Source organism: Bufo bufo, chromosome 4 (assembly GCF_905171765.1).
Source record: "Bufo bufo chromosome 4, aBufBuf1.1, whole genome shotgun sequence".
Taxonomy (NCBI): domain Eukaryota; kingdom Metazoa; phylum Chordata; class Amphibia; order Anura; family Bufonidae; genus Bufo; species Bufo bufo.
Genome location: NC_053392.1, coordinates 239,346,271 through 239,365,289, shown reverse-complemented (window position 1 = coordinate 239,365,289; position 19,019 = coordinate 239,346,271).

Here is a 19,019-nt window from a genome sequence, read left to right as displayed (position 1 = left end):
GGTCAAAGTTCTTCACAATGTAAAAGAATATGGCGGGCGCGAATTTCTCCATATGTTCGCATGTTCGGCGAATCGCGAACACGCAAAGTACGCCGCAAAAACGACCGCCGGGCGAACTGCAAGGCCATCTCTATCAGTCACCATATAAGAATCAAACTTTCTGTACTGTAAACATGACATGCCTCTTGTAATTCAATGAGACAGGAGCAACTGGCAGTATGGGAGAGTGTTGAAAAGAGAAGGCTGAAAAATATTTAACACAAATTTAGCATTTTGAAATGCTCATAAAATAGACTAAGGTAGGTTATACGATGCATAATATATGTAAATGCTGTCACCTTTGTCTTGTTTGTTTTTTCAAAAAATTAAACTTGTGTCCAAATCGATTCTACACATAAATCAAATAAACTCGGATTGGCCTGGAAATTTGTATATGACAGTATGATTTCTCCTAGGACTCAAATTTTTTTAATATTTTTTTATCAATTAATTTTTGGCCTTTCTCTCCTTTCCTGCCAGGGGCCCACCAAATAGAGTGTGGGAAAATATCCTTGTTAAAATATAACCTTTATAAGATATGCAATAAAATATACACCTTAGGATGCATCAACAATACAAAACATGTAATACAGGGGTTCTGTGGTAGATACCCCGCTGCTGGTAAAGCAAAAGGTAAGCAATGGAACTGATGCGCCTGTGTAACATAGAAACATAGTAACATAGTACATAAGGCCGAAAAAAGACATTTGTCCATCCAGTTCGGCCTGTTATCCTGCAAGTTGATCCAGAGGAAGGCAAAAAACCCTGTGAGGTAGAAGCCAATTTTCTCCACTTTAGGGGGAAAAAAAATTCCTTCCCGACTCCAATCAGGCAATCAGAATAACTCCCTGGATCAACGACCCCTCTCTAGTAGCTATAGCCTGTAATATTATTAAGCTCCAAAAATACGTCCAGGCCCCTCTTGAATTCCTTTATTGTACTCACCATCACCACCTCCTCAGGCAGAGAGTTCCATAGTCTCACTGCTCTTACCGTAAAGAATCCTCTTCTATGTTTGTGTACAAACCTTCTTTCCTCCAGACGCAGAGGATGTCCCCTCGTCACAGTCACAGTCCTGGGGATAAATAGCTGATGGGATAGATCTCTGTACTGACCCCTGATATATTTATACATATTAATTAGATCTCCCCTCAGTCGTCTTTTTTCTAAAGTGAATAACCCTAATTTTGATAATCTTTCAGGGTACTGTAGTTGCCCCATTCCAGTTATTACTTTAGTTGCCGTCCTCTGAACCCTCTCCAGCTCTGCTATGTCTGCCTTGTTTACAGGAGCCCAGAACTGTACATGTGTGGTCTGACTAGCGATTTGTAAAGTGGTAGGACTATGTTCATATCACGGGAATCTATGCCCCTTCTGATGCAACCCATTATCTTGTTGGCCTTGGCAGCAGCTGCCTGACACTGGTTTTTGCTGCTTAGTTTGCTGTTTATTAAAATTCCTAGATCCTTTTCCATGTCAGTGTTACCAAGTGTTTTACCATTTAGTATGTACGGGTGACTTGCATTTTTCCTTCCCATGTGCATAACTTTACATTTATCAGTGTTAAACCTCATCTGCCACTTATCTGCCAAAGCCTCCAATCTATCCAGATCCCTCTGTAGTAGTATACTGTCCTCATCAGTGTAAATTACTTTACACAGTTTAGTGTCATCTGCGAAAATTGATACTTTACTATGCTAGCCTTCTACAAGATCATTAATAAATATATTGAAGAGAATAGGGCCCAATACTGACCCCTGAGGTACTCCACTAGTGACAGTGACCCAATCTGAGTGTGTACCGTTAATAACCACCCTCTGTTTTCTATCACTCAGCCAGTTACTTACCCACTTACAGACGTTTTCTCCCAGTCCGAGCATTCTCATTTTATATACTAACCTTTTATGTGGTACAGTGTCAAATGCTTTGGAGAAGTCCAGATATACGACATCCATTGATTCGCCGCTGTCAAGTCTAGAACTTACCTCCTCATAGAAACTGATTAAATTAGTCTGACATGACCGATCCCTCACGAAGCCATGCTGATATGGCGTTATTTGCTTATTTCCGTTGAGATGCTCTAATATAGCATCTCTCAGAAAACCTTCAAACAGTTTACCCACAACAGATGTTAAACTTACCGGCCTATAGTTTCCAGGCTCTGTTTTTGGCCCCTTTTTGAATATTGGCACCACATATGCCACGCGCCAAACAGTCTTACCCAACCAACACGAAAACATATATATATGGGGTTCTGTAACAGATACCCCACTGCTGGTGGAAAAAAGATAAACAATAGAACTGCTGCGCCTGTGTGGACGCAAGCAGTCTTACCTGACCAACCAGGTGACTAGGATCGGCGTGGCGGGGGAATCAGGCCTTGATGAAAGGGAGTGTAGAACAGAAATGCAATCACGGGAGTATAGATGCTGTGCCCTATCTCACCCTATATACTTGGTAGGAAGGGGGGCTACTCCCATGCTGCCTGTCTACACAGAGCACTCGCCCTGAAAAGGGCGACCCTGTCAGGATACCTGTCCCTAGTTATGGACCTGATCACTAGTCTCATAAACAAAAAATAATAACTACAGACCTCCCGACGTGGCACGTTTCTGTCGTGTCGACTCCTCAGGGGGATTCAGTACATGTAGAAACAAAGAACAAAAGGTACCGTATATAACCGCAGGTAGCAGGTAGGCATATACTGCAGTTAAAATGGTTACACTGAAAACTAGACTCAGAAAATCAAAATCAGAGTCTGAAAGCAGACATCCATGGTGCAGGATTGCCGTGCTGCAGAGGGATAGATGCTCCTCTGCTTGTTGGTTTGTGAGGATATGGTGGTCCTCGCTAAAGGTCTACAGGAAGGCCAGCTCTACGAATTCCCTCCTGAGGTGGGAGAGTAACCATCCTCTCCCACTTAGGAGAGGAATTCCTAGGGGCCAATACTTGCGACTCAGACGCAACTGCTCAGACAAGCATGACTTTATCAACCAAGCAGCTGATCTGAGGATGAGATTTTTGTCTAGGGGTTACCCCGACTATGTTTTGAGATCAGCGTATCAGACAGCCCTGTCCCGACCAAGATGCTCATTGCTCACTCCCAATCAACCATCTACTCCGCAAACTGAGAGCATGAGAATTATCACCAATTTTGATAGGGGGTCTAAACAAGTCAGGCAGATCATAAAACGCCATTGGCAAGTCCTTAAAATGGACCCTGACTTGAAAGATGTCTTGGGTGATCAACCACAAATCACCTATCGCAGGGGACCGAACATACGTGATAAACTAGTGCATAGTCACTATGCACCTGATCGCACCAAGACCACCTGGTTGCGATGCAGGACCTTGGGATGTTATAGATGTGGGAATTGTATAGCGTGTAAACGCATACAGGTTACCAAATCCTTTGTGAGCAATGTGACAGGCAAAACATATTCAATCCCACATTTCATTAACTGTAAATCCAGAGGGGTCATTTATCGGATCCAATGTGAATGTGGGATTGAATATGTAGGCAAAACGATACGGGAATTCAGGAGGCGGATAGGGGAGCACATGGGGGACATCTCGCACAAACGAGATACCCCAATTTCAAAACACGTACACACTGTGCATAATGGCAAAGCCAACTTGAAGTTCCTGGGTATCGATCTGGTTAAACCTCCTGTAAGAGGGGGTGATTGGGACAAATGTCTGCTTCAACAAGAATCCCGATGGATCTTCCATCTCAAAACATCTGCACCCCTTGGCCTCAATGAAAGGCTAGACTATGGGTGCTTTATATAGGTTGCGGTGATGCCCCCTTCAAAAAGGGTATTGCTCATGCTAACGGCGGCATCCTATTCTCAGGGATGGGATGAACTAGCATGAGACATCTTACTATCCTAATATTTCAAATTCACTTGGTATCATGTCTGAAATTCTCTGTGACTTCTCCTTGTCCCTGTAATCCTGCAAGAAATGTCAGTCTAATCTTGCTATGATTTTGTGTTATAGCGTTATCACGGACGCCTCTACCATGAGACGTACTGTGTGGTTGCTTCCTGTTGACATATTCTCCTAGGTAACCGCTCTTACCCTCCGCCTCCTGATCTGATTGGTCACCGTAATCATGTGGTATCGGCGGCGGCGTCTGGTGCGTCGCGGCGCATGCGCGTGATGTCAGACGCTGACGCAGATGCTGACAGGGCGGTCTCCCAGGAAGAGGCGCGTTTGGGCTCTATTTAAAACTCCATGAAGGTATGTGTCAGTGTGGCTGGTATTGGTTGAGGAACCCCCTAAACCATAGGGACATTAACTTTAGCGAGGACCACCATATCCTCACACACCAACAAGCAGAGGAGCATCTATCCCTCTGCAGCACGGCAATCCTGCACCATGGATGTCTGCTTTCAGACTCTGATTTTGATTTTCTGAGTCTAGTTTTCAGTGTAACCATTTTAACTGCAGTATATGCCTACCTGCTACCTGCGGTTATATACGGTACCTTTTGTTCTTTGTTTCTACATGTACTAAATCCCCCTGAGGAGTCGACACGACAGAAACGTGCCACGTCGGGAGGTCTGTAGTCTGAGACTAGTGATCAGGTCCATAACTAGGGACAGGTATCCTGACGGGGTCGCCCTTTTCAGGGCGAGTGCTCTGTGTAGACAGGCAGCATGGGAGTAGCCCCCCTTCCTATCAAGTATATAGGGTGAGATAGGGCACAGCATCTATACTCCCGTGATTGCATCTCTGTTCTACACTCCCTTTCATCAAGGCCTGATTCCCCCGCCACGCCGATCCTAGTCACCTGGTTGGTCAGGTAAGACTGCTTGCGTCCACACAGGCGCAGCAGTTCTATTGTTTATCTTTTTTCCACCAGCAGTGGGGTATCTGTTACAGAACCCCATATATATATGTTTTCGTGTTGGTTGGGTAAGACTGTTAGCGTCTACACAGGCGCATCAGTTCCATTGCTTACCTTTTGCTTTACCAGCAGCGGGGTATCTACCACAGAACCCCTGTATTACATGTTTTGTATTGTTGATGCATCCTAAGGTGTATATTTTATTGCATATCTTATAAAGGTTATATTTTAACAAGGATATTTCCCCGCACTCTATTTGGTGGGCCCCTGGCAGCTTTGAATCTTGAAATATCAGTGAGACTGTTGTCACTAATAGTCCCACCCAGATACTACTTTCTCTCCTTTCCCCATCCACTTTTAAACTCTTGAACACAATGACAGCAATAGCAAATAATGTCAGAGTGACACTGACATACATATCTACCGTATGAGTAATAGCGTGGTTTGACAGTGTTAACAAGAGGCTTGTTTAAAAACCCCACTGCGCTGTCATGTGTTATGCTTTTTCATATTATAAACCTTCAAAAAATTGTCCCTCTTCGGGGGTAGACGGTGTATAAAACACACAGTGTTAAGGGAAAAAATTGTGGCTCCAAAAAATAGCATCCAAGAAGTATCCCTCAATTGTGGCAGATTCCTGCCCCTGTTTCTAGTGGTAATGGTAATGGTAGTCGGGGTAATGAAAATGGCAGTAGGGGGATTAGCAGCAGGGATTAGCAGCCCCGGCAGTGTCAGCAGCAGCAGCAGCCACCATACAGTACAGAACACGATGGTAGGTAGGCAGGCAGGCAGGCAGACAGTGGTAGAATGCTCCTTGTGGTAGCACAGAGAGTGGGAAATGGGTGATCCTGTGGGGGGCAAAGAGGGCTTTCTGGTCAGACCCGCTGGCATAGGCATCTGCTCCCTGAAAGCTATGGCAACCTGAATATACAGTGTACCCTGGTAATAAAGCAATTCAGCCTCCCTTTCGGCAACTGGAAAACATTCCCCGGAATTTTTGGGAGTCTAAAAACATGGCTATCCAATCTGATTGCTTGATGGTAAGGATATGCCTGTCGTTAAATAAACAAGCAAGCATACAGCTTGCCATTCTATCTAGTGTACCCGAGGATGCAGTTCTTTCTGGCTCTGCCACCCACTGAGATGATTGGTCATCATGACTGGAATCATCATCGTCATCTTCATCAGCCTCGTCTTCCTGCTGCTGCTCCTTCTCCTCCTCCAGTGGTAGCTCATCCTTATCCTCCACTTCCTCCTCCTTGGGGCTTTCTCAATGTAGATCCCCAACTGCTACAGGGCCACCAGCAAGCTGTTCTGCTTCCCCTGTCCTGTGTTGCATCAGCGGGAGCATTTGCTCTAATGTAAATATCAAAGGGAGGACATCATTGATGCCACAATTGTCATTACTGAGAAATCTGGTGGTCTTCTTGAAGGATCCGAGTAGACAACACACCTCTCTGATGTGCTACCACTGCCTGACCTTAAAACAACACATGCTCCCTGCTGAGGTGGTCTGGTGCATGACAAACCATTTCATTCACTGCTTTACGCTGCTCAAACAGATGCTGTAACATATGCAAGGTGGAATTTCAGTGAGTTAGAATGTTATAGATCATGAAGTGCAATGGCAGATGATTCTGTAACTGTGAGTCAAGGATGGAGTTCCTTGCTGCATAAGAATGACTGAAATGTCAGGACAGTCTCCTAGACATGGCCTTCACCCTATGCAAGCCACTTAACTTTTGAAAAAGCCTTGCAGGACTAAATAATCATGTACGCCATGTAGGTAACATGTGTTATTTACCCCAAATGCAGCATAGCCATGATGTTCCTGCCATTGTCGCTGACCACTTTACCAAGTTGAAGGGGAGATGGGCAGCAGGATGTTTGCTGCTTGATACATTTATTCAACTGATCTGCTGTGTGGTTACTCTCACCCAGGCTGATCAGCTCTAGCATGGCATGGTAATGCTTCACTTTTCCAAAATGGTAGGAGGGAGGGGGAGTGGGAGTAATGCAATGTTGGAGACGCAAGGATATCCATCAAGGAGGGACATGAAGGAGGCAGATAGGTCCCTAGTGTCAGAACCAGACCAAGACAAAGGTAAAGGGGTCAATAGGACCCGGCCTTATTGCTGCTGTGCTGCCTTACACACAAAAAACAATAACCCAGTGGGATGTGAAAGACATGTATTGTTCCTGCCCATAACAGCTGATCCAGTTGTCCACAGTGGCATACACCTTGCCACACACTGAGAATTGCCCAAGAAATGGCCCAAAATCTCTGCCATGTAAACAACAGCAGGGATCGCTGTTTTTGAAAAATAATGATGGTGAGGTACCCTACAGTGAGACTGAGTGCACCCTATCAGCTCCCTAAAGACAGCAGAATCCACTAAGTGGTATGGCAGTCACTGCACTAGTCAGTTAAGCTCACGCACCAGTCGATTACTGGGTGTGTACAGTTGTTTCCTCACTACACATTCCTTTATCAATGGCTGAAGACAGAGCAGAGTAGAAGGATAAGTCTGAGTGGGAGAAGCAGAAACTGAAGATGACAAGGACACTGTACTGCACGTGAATGTGGTCTGGCTGCTGCAAAGGAGACTGGAAGAAGGAGGACACTCTTATTGCGGTAGTTGGTGGCCACTTGTAATTTCCTACAGTAACCGGTTATGCCACATCATGTGCTACAATAGAATTGGGATGAGCGGGGAGAGAAACTCTGGCAATTCAAATTTTCCACTGCGCCCGCCCACCTGCCCAGCCAGCCAATCAGAAGTGATCCTGTGAGGTGGCGTGACCGCCACCTCTCAGGATCACAGGACGGTGTATTATTACACCACTGATCACCGTCCTATTCCAGGTTATCGGGTCACCAGAGACCCGAATAACCCGGAAACACAGCAAACCGCAGGTCTGAATTGACCTGCAGTTTGCTGCAATCACCGACACGGGGGGTCACAGGACCCCCCTGGGCATTGTACCAAGGTGCGTTCTCAATGATTTGAGCAGGCACCTTGTTCCGATCACCGCCGCACGGCAGTGATCGGAACTACATAGGGCGTACCTGTAAGTACCAGGACATCAGGGCGTACAAAATTGCAATTGGTAAGACAGAGGCACAATTAAATATTCCTCTGCTTCTAACAAACACACTGCACACTGTCTTTAAAAAATGAATTTTATTATAAGGTAGTTTTTACAGTGCAATGTGTTTGAACTACCGGTCTGTTGCAGTAATGCGTTCACTAACACGGGTATAACAATGCAATTTTTGCATTAAAATGTCTTTGAGCTGCATGGTATAATGCAGTAATGTATTCAATAACACAGGTATAACAATGCAATCTAATTTTTGCAAGCTTTTTAAGTGACTTTTTAAAATATTTTGTAACATTTTAAAATGTGCTTTTACTGTTGACACGGACATGTGGACACAGAATGCAGAAGGAGACAATTCCGTTATTTTTTTTGGGCGGCCCCATTGCAATGAACAGATCCGCATATGAGCTGGAAAAAAAAAAAAGAACGAACATGAACAAAAAGTACTTTTGTGTGCATGAGCTCTTAAATTTATTTTATTGGGATTTTATGTAACCAGCACAATGTAGCTAGTATGTGTGAAGTGAAAAGAAAATGATATATGGTTTTCAACATTTTTCATAAATAAAAATCTGAAAAGAGTGGTGTGCATTTGTATCAAGTCCCCTGTACACCAAAATAAAATCCAGTGTGACTAATTGCCTTCAGAATTCACCTAATTAGGAAATAGAGTACATTTGTGTGTAATTTATTCTAAGTTTAACTACAGCCTCTGAGGTTTGTTAGAGAACATTAGTGATCAAACAGCATCAAGAATGCCATGGAACACACCAGACAGGTCAGGGATAAAGTTGTGGAGAAGTGTAAAGCAGGATTAGGTTATAAAAAAAATCCCAAGCTCTGAACATCTCACAGAGCACTGTCCAATCCATCATCTGAAAATGAAAGGAGTATGGCACAACTGCAAACCTACCAAGACATGGCTGTTCGTCTAAACTGACAGCCCAGGCAAGGAGAGCCCTAATTATGGAAGCAGTCAAGAGGCCCATGGTCACTCTGGAAGAGCTACAGAGATCCACAGCTCAGGTGGGAGAATCTGTCCACAGGACAACTATGGAAGATGGTGCTCTGGACAAATGAGACCAATGTTGAACATTTGGGCCTAAATGAAAAGTGCTATGTAACACTGCACATCATCCTGAACACACCGTCCCCACCGTGAAACATGGTAGTGGCAGCATCATGCCTTGGGGATGCTTTTTTTCAGCAGGGACAGAGATGCTGGTCAGAGTTGATGGGAAGATGGATGGAGCTAAATACAGAAAAATCCTGTAGGAAAACCTGGTAGAGGCGGCAAAAGACTTGAGACTGTGAAAGAGGTTCACCTTCCAGCAGCACAACAACCCTAAACATACAGCCAGTTAGGGTCCATTCACATGTCCGTAATTTGGGTCCGCATTCATTCCGCAATTAGCGGACTCATTCACTTTCAATGGTGCTGGAACGAATGCGAATCCGCATTTTCGGGATCCGCATCTGTTTTTTCTGGATCCATTTTTTCTGGATCCACAATTCCGTTCCTGAAAAAAATAGAACATGTCCTATTCATGTCTGCAATTGCGGTCCAGAAAATACATTTTCTATTATAGTGTCTGTGATGTGCGGTCCGCAAATTGCGTATCACACATTGCAGGTGTCCGTGTTTTGTGGATCCGCAATTTGCGGATCCGCAAAACACTTACGGACGTGTGAATGGACCCTTACAATGGAATGGCTTAGATCAGGCATGCTCAACCTGCGGCCCTCCAGTGTCACTACCAGAGCTTTGAGACATTCTCACAGCTCTGTTTCTCCACCCCTGTGATGATGTCACTACCAGAGCTTGGAGGAGTTCTCACTGCTCTGTTTCTCCGCCCCTGGGATGAGGTCATTACTTTCTGTTTCCTTCCTTCCAGCTGTTCCTCCTATGTTTGATTTCTCTGTCTTTAAATCACCCCTCCTCCTTTTGTAGAGTGTGGATTATATTTCTCTTTTGAGTTGTAGCTCTTGCTTGAGTATCTTCACTTGTATGCTATCTTTTCACTGGACCTTTGTTCTGCTGCAGCAAGTACTCTGGATATTGCCACCTGTCTTTGGATCCGTCTTCTCTGCTGCCGCAGCACCTTCGGCTAAGTGTGCAGACATTGTAGTGTATCTGTTTGCTTTCTGACCGGATCCGAGGCGACCACGGTTCCCTCCATATACTGAGCAGGGCACCGGTGGCCGTGCCCCTTCCACTATTGTAGGGGTTACAGTGGTCATCAGTCTTAGGTACGCGGGCATGCCTCGTTCCACCATTAGGATCCGGGTATGTGCTTAGCAGCATAGGGAAAGCTTTGAGGGTCTGACAGGGGTCACCCTTTATCCTCCCTAGTTTGGGTCCGGTCAGTGGCTCTATTTTCTGTGTATGCTCTAGTTGCTCACCTACAGCCATGACATTATAATCCACCAAAACCGTCTCTTTTGACATGGATCCGCTTTCTGGCCTGGTTGACCGCATGCAGGGTCTTTCTTTGGAGGTAGTGGATCTCCGTCAATCTATGACTCAGCTTCAAGCATTGGGCTTTGCTCCGGCCCATGGAGTTTGTTGCGAGCCAAAGGTCTCACTTCCGGAAACGTTCTCCGGGGGCAGTGAGAATTTTGTTCGCTTCAGAGAGGCATGCAAACTCCATTTTTGCTTGTGTCCCCATTCCTCTGGTAATGAAGAGCAGAGGGTAAGGATTGCCATCTCCCTGCTCGGGGGTAATGCTCAGACTTGGGCATTTTCGCTGCCATCAGGGGATTCCTCCCTTCGATCCGTGGAAAGATTTTTTGTGGCCCTGGGGCAGATATATGATGACCCGGATCGTGTTGCGCTGGCCGAATCTAACTTACGTTTTTTATGCCAGAACAAACTGTCTGCGGAGTTTTATTGTTCTGAATTTTGGAGATGGGCAGCTGATTCAGGTTGGAATGATGCTGCACTCCGGAGTCAGTTCTGTCATGGTCTCTCAGAGAGATTGAAAGATGCGTTTGCTTTCCATGAGAGACCAACGTCCTTAGAGTCTGCCATGTCATTGGCGGTACGCCTTGACAGGCGTGTAAGAGAAAGAAACGAGACCTCTCTGTCCAGCCATTGTCAGTCTAGGGGCAGTGGTGCGGACTCATTCAGTGTGCAAGGGCCTCATCCTGTCTCGGTCCCCTCTGAGGAGGAGCCCATGCAGCTAGGTCGACTTGCCCCTGATAAAAGAGGATTTAGTCCTCAGAGTATGGTATGTTTTTGTTGTGGGGGCATAGGTCAATTGGCAAATGTTTGTCCGTCTAGGAGATTCTTGAACTGTACTAAGAGCGATAATAAGAGAAAAACCTCAAAAGGTAAATCATCAAACTCTGCTTCATCTGCTACTTTGGGCAAAGTTGATGTAGGAATTGATGCTTTTCCTCTGACCTGCAGTTCCCGTTTTCTCCTGTCTGCCAGGGTGGCGCTAGAGAGCAAAGTCATTTCTTGTGAGATTTTTGTCGATAGTGGAGCGGCCGTCAATCTTATTGACACTCAATTTGTAGCCATGCATGGTTTTCAGGTTTGTACATTAGAAAAGGATATACCTGTTTTTGCTATTGACTCTGCTCCACTCTCACAGAGATCTCTGAAGGGCATTGTTCACAATATCCGGTTGGCTGTGGGTGACACTCATGTGGAGGATATATCTTGTTTTGTCCTTAACGGATTGCCTTCTCCTCTAGTTTTGGGGTTACCCTGGCTCACTAGACATAACCCCACTATTGATTGGCAAGGAAGGCAAATAAATGAGTGGAGTGACTTTTGTAGAGAGAATTGTCTCACAGCGACTTTTGCAGAGGTGTCTACTAAAACTGTGCCATCATTTCTCTCTGATTTCTCGGACGTGTTTTCCGAGAGCGGTGTTCAGGAGCTACCTCCTCACCGGGAGTTTGACTGTCCCATTAACTTCATTCCCGGCGCCAAGCTGCCAAAAGCACGCCTCTACAATCTCTCACAACCGGAAAGAATCGCAATGCGAACCTATATCTCCGAGAGTCTCGATAAGGGGCATATTCGTCCCTCAAAATCACCTGTTGCCGCTGGGTTTTTTTTTTGTTAAAAAAAAAGATGGCTCTCTGAGACCTTGCCTAGATTTTAGGGAGCTGAACCGTATCACGATTCGCGATCCCTATCCCCTTCCTCTGATCCCGGACCTCAGTCTTCAACCAAATTGTTGGGGCCAAGGTTTTTTCCAAATTGGATTTGAGAGGCGCGTACAACCTGGTCAGGGTCAGAGAGGAGGATGAATGGAAAACGGCCTTTAATACCCCTAACGGGCATTTCGAGAATCTCGTTATGCCTTTCGGCCTGATGAATGCTCCGGCCGTCTTTCAGCATTTTGTTAACAGTATTTTCTACCATTTAATGGGGAAATTTGTATTGGTGTATCTTGATGATATTTTGATTTTTTCCCCTGATGTTCAGACCCATCAGGATCATCTTTTTCAGGTTCTGCAGATTCTGCGGGAAAATAAATTGTACGCCAAGCTGGAGAAATGTGTTTTTATGGTATCAGAGATTCAATTTCTGGGTTTTCTCCTCTCTGCTTCTGGTTTTCGCATGGATCCGGAGAAGGTCCGTGCTGTACTTGAGTGGGAGCTTCCCGAGAATCAGAAGGCATTGATGCGCTTTCTGGGTTTTGCGAACTATTACAGAAAGCTCATTTTGAATTATTCCTCTGTTGTCAAACCCCTCACTGACATGACAAAAAAGGGGGCGGATTTTTCCTCTTGGTCGGAGGAGGCGCTTGCAGCTTTTTCTAAGATTAAAGAGAGTTTTGCGTCTGCTCCCGTCTTGGTGCATCCCGATGTTTCCTTACCTTTTATTGTTGAGGTGGATGCTTCTGAGGTGGGTGTGGGTGCGGTTTTGTCCCAGGGCCCTTCTCCTGCCAAATGGCGACCCTGTGCCTTTTTCTCCAAAAAACTCTCCCCGGCAGAGAAAAACTATGATGTGGGAGATAGGGAGTTGTTGGCCATCAAGTTGGCTTTCGAGGAATGGCGCCATTGGTTGGAGGGGGCCAGGCACCCTATCACCGTTTTTACCGACCATAAGAATCTGGCATACTTGGAGTCGGCCAGGCGTATGAATCCGAGACAGGCCAGATGGTCTCTGTTCTTCTCCAGATTCAATTTTGTCGTTACATTCCGCCCTGGGATCAAAAATGTGAAGGCTGATGCTCTCTCTCGCTGTTTTCCGGGAGGAGGAAACTCTGAGGACCCGGGTCCCATTTTGGCGGAGGGGGTAGTTGTTTCTGCTCTATATTCTGATTTGGAGGCCGAGGTCCAGGCTGCCCAGACTGAGGCACCTGCCCGTTGTCCTTCTGGAAAGTTGTTTGTGCCTCCTGAGCTACGTCACAAACTTATCAAGGAGCATCATGATACTGTTCTTGCTGGTCACCCCGGGAGTAGAGCCACGGTAGATCTCATTGCTCAGAGATTTTGGTGGCCGGCTCTTCGTAAGTCGGTGGAGGGTTTTGTGGCTGCTTGTGAGACCTGCGCTCGCGCTAAGGTCCCTCGTTCACAGCCTTCAGGTTCCCTTCTCCCGTTACCCATACCTTCCCGTCCTTGGACACACCTGTCCATGGACTTTATCACGGATCTTCCTCGTTCCTCAGGGAAGTCGGTGATCCTGGTGGTGGTGGACCGTTTTAGCAAGATGGCTCATTTCGTACCTTTCCCTGGTTTACCCAATGCTAAAACGTTGGCGCAAGCTTTTGTCGACCATATTGTTAAGTTGCATGGCATTCCCTCTGATATTGTTTCCGATAGAGGCACGCAGTTTGTGTCCAGATTCTGGAAGGCTTTCTGTTCTCGCCTGGGGGTTCGGCTGTCCTTCTCTTCTGCTTTTCACCCGCAGTCGAATGGTCAGACTGAGCACCTCAATCAGAATCTGGAGACATATTTGCGCTGTTTTGTGGCAGAGAATCAGGAGGATTGGTGTTCATTTCTCCCTCTTGCTGAGTTTGCTCTGAACAACCGTCGTCAGGAATCTTCTGATAAGTCACCATTCTTTGGTGCATATGGGTTCCATCCGCAGTTTGGGACATTCTCGGGAGGGGCTCCTTCTGGTTTACCTGAGGAGGAGAGATTTTCCTCGTCTTTGTCTACCATTTGGCAAAAGATTCAGAGTAATCTTAGAAAGATGAGTGAGAAGTATAAGCGTGTGGCTGATAAGAGACATGTGCCTGGTCCGGACCTGAATGTGGGTGATCTGGTGTGGTTGTCTACAAGAAATATTAAACTGAAGGTTCCCTCCTGGAAATTGGGTCCCAAGTTTATTGGGCCTTATAAAATCTTGTCAGTCATCAATCCTGTTGCCTTCCGTCTTGATCTTCCACGGGTTTGGAAGATACATAATGTATTTCACAGATCTCTCTTAAAACAATATGTCCAGCCCACGGTACCCTCCTCTTTGCCTCCTCCTCCGATTTTGGTTGATGGCAATCTGGAGTTTGAGGTTTCCAGAATTGTGGACTCTCGCATTGTCCGCGGTTCTCTTAAGTACCTCGTTCATTGGAGGTGTTATGGTCCTGAGGAGAGGATGTGGGTTCCGGTCTCGGACATTAAAGCCACTCGCCTCATCAGGGCATTTCATAGGGCTCATCCTGAGAAGGTGGGTCCTGGGTGTCCGGAGTCCACCCGTAGAGGGGGGGTACTGTCACTACCAGAGCTTTGAGACGTTCTCACAGCTCTGTTTCTCCACCCCTGTGATGATGTCACTACCAGAGCTTGGAGGAGTTTTCACTGCTCTGTTTCTCCGCCCCTGGGATGAGGTCATTACTTTCTGTTTCCTTCCGTCCAGCTGTTCCTCCTATGTTTGATTTCTCTGTCTTTAAATCACCCCTCCTCCTTTTGTAGAGTGTGGATTATATTTCTCATTTGAGTTGTAGCTCTTGCTTGAGTATCTTCACTTGTATGCTATCTTTTCACTGGACCTTTGTTCTGCTGCAGCAAGTACTCTGGATATTGCCACCTGTCTTTGGATCCGTCTTCTCTGCTGCCGCAGCACCTTCAGCTAAGTGTGCAGACATTGTAGTGTATCTGTTTGCTTTCTGACCGGATCCGAGGCGACCACGGTTCCCTCCATATACTGAGCAGGGCACCGGTGGCCGTGCTCCTTCCACTATTGTAGGGGTTACAGTGGTCATCAGTCTTAGGTACGCGGGCATGCCTCGTTCCACCATTAGGATCCGGGTATGTGCTTAGCAGCATAGGGAAAGCTTTGAGGGTCTGACAGGGGTCACCCTTTATCCTCCCTAGTTTGGGTCCGGTCAGTGGCTCTATTTTCTGTGTATGCTCTAGTTGCTCACTTACAGCCGTGACATCCAGCTGTTGTAAAACTACATCTCCCACAATGCCCTGATGTAGGCTGTTCTGGCATGCTGGGAGTTAAGTGTCACGTTTGTTTGTATTTGTTATATTCCCTGTTGTTGTATCTGGGCCTGAGACAAAGGCTTCCATTCGTCCATCTGGGGAGGAATGGGTTGTCTCTGGTCCTAAACCTATTCCAGGGCCTTATAGGGAAATCAGGGCCTAGGTATCCTGCATATGAATATTCCTACCTTCAAGGTCTATTTATATAGATAGGTAGTCAGGGCCCGGATTAGGGTTGTCTAGGAGGTGACCTATTTCTTCCCTAGTTTCCATGCCCAGTTACTGTTCCTCTTCCCTCCTGTGTTCAGTGTGGAGTTCCCCCCCACACTGATCTTGACATTTTCTACCGCCATAAAAAACGCCATTTCATTCAGGTCAGTGCAGCTATGGATTCTATGTCTGCACTGGTTGAACATCTGCAGGGACTGTCTTTGGAGGTAACTGACCTCTGCGCGACAGTCTTACGGATTCAGAGACCACAGGCATTTTCTGGGGGTAGTGACAATTTCATTTGGTTCAGGGAATCGTGTAAGTTGTACTTTAAGCTGCGTCCATACTCTTCTGGGGATGAGTGTCAATGTGTGGGTATGATAATTTATTTGCTTAAGGATGATGCACAGTCTTGGGCTTTTTCTCTGCCAACTGTATCAACATCCCTCCAGTCGGTAGAGCAATTTTTTAGAGCCTTGGGTCTTATTTATGATGATCCGGATTGGATCTCTCAGGCTGAGACCAAGTTATGTGATTTACGGCAGGGATAACGCTCCACGGAAATCTATTGCTCTGAATTTAGGAGATGGGCTACGGAAACGGAGTGTAATGATCCAGCTCTTCGTAGCCAGTTCTGTGAGGGTCTATCTGAGAGGCTGTAGGATGCGTTGGCCTTTCATGAAAAACCTGAGTCATTGGAAGCAGCTATGTCCCTTGCTGTACGTCTGGATGCCTGAGGGGGAGAGCTAAGGGTCCTCACCCTCAGGACGTACTGTCAAATAAGTTAGCGGCTTCCTTTGACACTTGTGGTAAAGAGACACCTGTGGTTACGCCTTGTGAGGATCCTATGCAGTTGGGGGGAGCTACTCCTGGGACTGCTGGTAAGAGCTCTGGTCATATGAAGGGGGTCTGCTTTTGTTGTTGAAAGAAGGGACATTTTGTGAATATTTGTCCATACATTCAACGTCAAGGTGTAAACCAAAAAAAAATAAACACTTAATCCCAAAATTACTTTTGGTGGTGTGGGTGGGGAGCAAGAAAACGTACTTTTGTGATTTACTGGTAGTACCCAATTTCTCCTGTCTGCTGAGGTGGCGCTAGAGTCCAAAACTGTGGAAATCGAGGTATTTATCGACAGTGGGGCTGGGGTTAACCTGATTGATGGACAGTTTGTTTGTATTCATGGGTTGACTACTAGTGCACTAGAGAAAAGCATTTCTGTCTTTGCAATTGATTCTGCACCTCTTACCCAAAAATGCCTGTCGCAGGTGATAAATGACATCCATTTAAGAGTGGGTGATTTCCATCAGGAATCTATCAAGTGTTATGTGTTGGAGGGTCTGCCTGCTCCGATAGTTTTGGGCTTACCATGGTTAAGCAGACATAACCCTACCATCGACTGGCAAGCGAGACAGATTCTCGGTTGGAGTGATTTTTGCATGGACAACTGTCTTAACGCAACTTTCTCTGTGGTCACCACAAAAACTGTTCCCCCGTTCATTTACGAATTTTCTGATGTGTTTTCTGGGAGTGGTAACCAGGAGTTACCCCCGCATCGGGAGTATGATTGTCCCGTCAATCTTATTCCTGGAGCTAAACTGTCCAAATCTTGGTTGTATAATCTTTCGGAGCCCAAAAGAAGGGCCTTGCGAGTGTATGTCACTGAGAGCTTGGTGAAGGGTCATATCAGACCATCCAAATCCCCAGTGGCTGGTGGGTTTTTCTTTGTAAAAAAAAAAGATGGTACCCTTAGACCATGTCTGGACTTCCTTTGATTCCGGATTTGTATAGTCAGATTGTCGGTGCCAAGGTGTTCTCTAAATTGGATCTGAGGGGGGCATATAATCTGGTAAGGGTCATGGAGGGGGATGAGTGGAAGACCGCATTTAATACCCCTGAGAGTCATTTTGAAAACCTGGTCATGCCCCTTGGGTTAAACAATGCTCCAGCTGTTTTTCAACACTTTATCAATGACATCTTTCATCATCTGGTGGGGAGATTTGTGGTTGTATATCTGGATGACATACTTATTTATTCTCCAGACATGGAGACTCATAAGGATCATGTAAGACAGGTGTTACAGATACTAAAAGAGAATAAATTGTATGCGAAGAAGGAAAAATGTGTTTTTGCTGTTCAGGAAGTGCAATTCCTGTTACCTGTTCTCCACAGGTTTTCATATGGATCCCGAGAAAGTCCATGCAGTGTTGGACTGGGATCGACCCAAAAATCTGAAAGCGCTTATCTTGAACTATTCAACTGTGGTTAAGCCTTTAACAAACATGACTAGGAAGGGGGTCGATTTCTCTGTTTGGTCTGAGGCGGCATTACAAGCCTTTTCTGCTGTGGAGGCATGTTTTGCATCAGACACTATTCTGGTGCTACCGGGGACATGTGTCAGCCATTCACTGACAACTTGGCTGGCACGGACACACAGGGGACGGGGTGACAGGTGGGGGGGGGAATATGTGATGGAAGGTGGGGGATGTCTGGTGAAGGTGGGGGGGGTAGACTAAAAACGGTAATTAAAATGACACAGGGTGATCAGAGGGGGGACTCAAAATGACACAGGGTGATCAGGGTGGGGAGGGGGATCATTTAAAATGACACAGGGTGATCAGAGGGGGGAATCAAAATGACACAGGGTGATCAGAGAAGGGAATCAAAATGACACAGGGTGATCAGGGTGGGGAGGGGGATCATTTAAAATTACACAGGGGGATCAGAGGGGGGAATCAAAATGACACAGGAGGATCAGAAGGGGGTACTAAAATGCTATAGTAATCCCCCCCCCCTCTGATTCTCCTGTACCATTTTGATTCCCCCCTCTGATCCCCCTGTGTAATTTTAAGTGATCCCCCTCCCCACCCCGATACCCCTGTGCCATTTTAAGTGATCCCCCTACCCACCCTGATACCCCTGTGCCATTTTAAGTGATCCTCCTCCCCACCCTGATACCCCTGTGCCATTTTAAGTGATCCCCCTCCCCACCCTGATACCCCTATGCCATTTTCTTTTTTTTTACCCCTAGACATGAGCGCAAAAAAAAAAAAGAGCTACTCCATAGAGTATAAGAAAGGAATCGTGGAAGACTCTTGGGGCCAAAATCTTACTGCTTTCTGCAAAGAGAAGATGTTGAGTATCCGATTGGTCCGAAAATGGCGAGCAGAGTATGGTAACCTCATTGAACAAGTGGAGAAGGGAAATGCTAAAAAGTGCAAGTGTGGATCAGGTCGGCAACCATTATTTTCCGAGCTGGAAGATCTCATCTGTGAATGGGTTGTTGACAGGAGAGCAAAGGCTTTGGTTGTGAATAGGGCTCAGATTCAAGAATTTGCCCTAACAATGGCACCACAGTTTGACATAGCCCCCGAAGACTTCAAAGCATCACAACACTGGCTGGATAATTTCCTTCAGC